Source organism: Zerene cesonia, chromosome 4, assembly GCF_012273895.1.
Source record: "Zerene cesonia ecotype Mississippi chromosome 4, Zerene_cesonia_1.1, whole genome shotgun sequence".
Lineage (NCBI taxonomy): Eukaryota > Metazoa > Arthropoda > Insecta > Lepidoptera > Pieridae > Zerene > Zerene cesonia.
This window is the reverse complement of record NC_052105.1, coordinates 2,216,748-2,221,183: the sequence shown is the minus strand read 5'-3', so window position 1 is coordinate 2,221,183 and position 4,436 is coordinate 2,216,748. Positions and strand designations below refer to the sequence as shown.

Sequence of the window (4,436 nt, the reverse complement as noted above, 5' to 3'; positions counted from 1 at the left end):
GTGGGGGTGTGGTACTTCCCCGGTGCGAGCTGGCCCAATTCGTGCCGAAGCGTGCTCGACTCCCACAATAAAATTTTAAAATTACAGGTTAATATTACGTATTGCCGCGTTTTTTGTTAGTGTTACCAAACACATATCAAATTACATTAAAAGGTTACTGTAGCCGTACATTTAATTGATTGGGGAAAGCAATTTCGTGTACTCCGATATTCTGACACGCAAAGGTTATTCCTTAATAAAAGCACCTTTGCAATTACTATGTCGTTTTTATTTAATGGTTATGGTATATTAATAGCTTTGGCTTATGTCAAAATATTTTTATTACCTGCTGTTGTAAGGTTTATGTTGGTTTTGCAGTTATTACAATTTAAAGAGCTTTAGTATGTACCCTGATACTTAGTTTAAATAGTTTTTAATACGGAGATTTTTTTTTTTTTTGACGTGATAACTTCTTAAATTAGGTTGCGGCTCGGAGACACTCTTGAAAAAGTGTAACGCCCGGTAACGTTACGATGAGTCACCGAACTATGATCGGTCCGCCGCGCGCGCAGCGCTAGAGAATTAGGCGCATTGAATCGGCGCGTGCTTGTGTCTCTGTCTCTGTCTTTCTCGAGCGTTCTTGGCGTAATATTCATATAAATAAATATTCCACCGAGAAAAAGACGTTGTCACGTAAAATCTTCGCCCGTAAAACCGACTTTACAGGCAACAATTTTTTTTTTTTTATAAAAACTGATGCCTCCCGTGTGGTCCGATTAAAAATCGGTCTAGTTCAGACACTTTGAACGATTTGTTCATACAGACATTATATTAGCTATTAATCGTATTAAAATTTTCATTAGATATACAAACAGAACAGATAAAGGAGGTTTCGGATTTGTATGAGAACGCGAGACGCCGCTTTGCTTGTACTATGTACGGGGACTCTCGCAATGAACGCATTACAATGCGCGTACGTTCACTTAGTACAAGATGGGTCCTATACATTACAAGCAGTGTATAATTCAATCTGTTTGTACCTTGTTCCTTTTAGCAACATACAGGTTGACATATACGCGTTTTCACTTATGAGCGGCGCGGCTGTCAAAGTTGTTGTGACCACTTTTATCTGTTCTGCAGATTAATAATTAAGATTTTTTATACTGGCAACATATTTCCAGAAAATTTGTCTAATGAACAAATTATCTGAAATAAGAAATCTGGAACAAGAAATAACGTAACACACAATGTTTTATTGTGTCAAAAGGGTTTTTTGGTTAAATTATAAAAAAATTAGATTAATTTTTGCAATTTATATCATGTATTCTTTTACACGCGTATAAAGCGTATGTAGAAAATCACTTCAGTTCTATATAGTTGTTTTGTAATAATCTGTAATACTTATGTAATGTTTTGTATGAAATAAGTATGTATGATCAGATATCCGTTTAGTTTTAATTTACTTGTTGTATTATTAATTTTATAATGAGCAGGAAAACCGCATACCTACCCAACAATACACTATGCTTAAGAAACTGTTAATAAAAATACTTATTCAAATATCCAAACCAAGATTGCGAGCAATATTCAGTATCCCAGGGAATCAATAAGGATTGCCGGGGAGAATGTCCAAAGGCTAAAGCGTCCGGATTTTCAAACCATCTATTAAATCTTGGCTAACCAATACCCAAAATTGTACATCGTAGGCTATCGAGTCTGGTGCTATCTATTGATCTCGACAAGAAGCATCTATCATTTATCATCCAGCTCTCAAATTGTACGTGAAGGAATGCAATTATTGTTAACATTTACTGAAAGTTAGTTCAGGCAAATTGATTGTTATTGTATTAAGGTTATTATTTTTTAACAAGAAACTAGATCGCTTCCAGATTGTTAGAACTAGACCAAATTTAAATGGGACCACATGGCAAGCATCAGCTATCTATCAACAAAGAATCATTAAAATCGGTTCACACAGTAAAAAGTTATAAGCAACAAATACAAAATACAGTCCAAATGATAACCACCTACATTTTACATATCGGTAGAAAATACGGATTGATACGTAGCTCCGTGGTTAAAGATTGTTGTAATCAATCGTTTGAGGGTGGTCAAAAACTGGTAATGCGCCATATTTTATACCTGACCGGCCTGGAGGAGTCACAAAGTTGATACTTAGTACAAATATTGAAAATTTATGATGACTTCAACTTGTATACAATGAAATTCACAGAACATAGCATTGTGTGAATATATATTTGCAAACGATTATCACACAGACTCATTTATAACAAATCTCTCTAAAACAAGTTCATAATTCAACACTTTCATATTATTGTGACAATAAAATTGTAAGACTGGAGGTTATGTGTATCTGTTACAAGGTGCTAATTTAATATATACCTATCATTCGTTTATGTATGAAAATGAAGAAAGATACTGGGTAAATTGAACGAGGAAAGAAATGAATCCATACAAATGCTGCTAGTTTAATGAAAAACAACATTAAAACAAGTTTCTGCTTCATTTTACCAAGAAGTATGTAAATTTTCTATGAGTTAGCTGTTAAACTAACGAGTATCATTTTCTGAATCGCTTTCTATTATTACACTGTGGGTTAAGCGTAGACAACCCATATTTAACTGGCTATGTAGGCTTAATCAATTACCTTCGACAATGTTTATTCACCCATGGAACTCTCATATTTTTTAGATTTATGTTGAACAGAAAACTTTGTTATATTATACAACCAGCGCGTCAACAAAAAGTTTGGTATTATAGTAAAAAGTCATATTAATTTTCCTTCTTGTCAAATTCAAAAAAGTCCTTTTGTCTCGTACACATTAAAACCTAATAAACCTACATTGCAAACAACATCTAAACATCTTAGTTATATATACCTTATTATTAATTTATATTTATCTTGTGAGGAAAGGTATATTGTATTTTGGTAACAAATCACATATTATCACTCTCATTGTAATGTTAATTATACTACTGAGTTATTAATAATAAATGAGGGGTAGTAGGGTGTTTATTTTGATAAGATAACTCCTAAGAAATCGTAGCGAAATATAGTATTTATGAAATATTAACGAGTGATTATTTGTTAATGAAATAAAAGCTTGAAACAAAAGTAAAGAAAAGATTTGTATATACGTTATATAGCTGGACCTGGGCTGAAAAAGTAACTATAAGAAACAAATCTAAAATAATTATTAACAGACTGAACCGCTTTAAATTATCAGAACTAGACCAAAAAAGAAGAATGATTAAAATTAGTTTACCCAGACGAAAGTTTTGAGGAAACAAATACAAATAAATACAGACGAATTAAGGAGATATTCCTTTGAATGAGATGTTTCGCCGCGGTAAAAAGCCTAGCCCTATCACTCTCTAGCCTCCTAACCATCTCCAAATACAATCACACTGATATTGTAATGTGAAAGTTTATATGTTTGGTTGTTTGACCGTCAATCGCGATGAAACTAATGAACGGATTTTGATGATTTTTGGTATATAGACAGACAGCTGACTCGGGTGATAGGATACTTTTTATCCCGATTAAATGCTTCCGTGGGATGATATAATATAAAGCAAAGTTGCTTCCCGCGTCTGTTCCTATTTATGCTTATATCTTTAAAACTACTAAAGATTTTGATGGGGTTTTTTTACAGATGGATTTATTCAAAAGGTTAATTATTCAAATGTTATCATACACATAAACCTTATGTGTATGATAACATCTGTTAAATAACTTCGAATTTAACGCGTGCGAAGCCGCGGGCAAAAGCAAGTATATCATAAAATCGCTCATTAAATAAACATACTTCACATTTATAATATTACTAAGAACACACTTCTTTAAGCAAGCTACTCAAGTACTGAATAAATTCACACAATCCAAAACTTCTGGAAGATCTTCAGCTTACAATGCAAATTGTTTGACTTACATACACGTAGACTTGTGTTCTTTGTAATTCCTAACATGTATTTTAATAACGATAGTTAAGGACTGTCTTAAAACAGTTTTGAAGTAATTCAGTAGTCAGTACCTTTTATGTTATAGGTGGTATAATGATGTGGGAATAATTAGAACAAACTCACTGGATTGCGGAAAAAATCGTTGAAATGATAATAAATACAATTCCTTTCGTCTTATTTTACTTCGTTTTGTAAAACAATAAATAAGTCTTTTTCATTTTTCAGTTAAACAACCTCAATTTCTTTCACCAAATTCTACAAAATATAATAAATCTTTATTTAAAATATACGCATACACATGTCTTTTAAAATATTGCAAAATAACACCTTTAACACTATCCATAGTTGCGCTTCGATCCAGCGATGTATAAGGTCTGTATGATAAGTGAATTTAACCCCACAATAATGTTACATCAATGACATAATAAGACCTCAAACAAATTTACCTACACCACTAAAATTATGTAGATACT

General features: G+C 32.5%; 1 protein-coding gene across 1 annotated transcript in view; it reads right to left on the bottom strand.

Moving 5' to 3' along the window:
- The window catches only part of LOC119839639 (probable bifunctional methylenetetrahydrofolate dehydrogenase/cyclohydrolase 2), a 20,577-nt gene extending 16,637 nt beyond the window's left edge, over positions 1 to 3,940 (bottom strand). Inside the window, exon 1 of the mRNA XM_038366038.1 lies at positions 3,937 to 3,940. The gene's annotated coding sequence lies outside the window, so the exon portion shown is untranslated. The remainder of the gene's footprint in view (positions 1 to 3,936) is intronic.
- Positions 3,941 to 4,436: the final 496 nt, after the last annotated feature.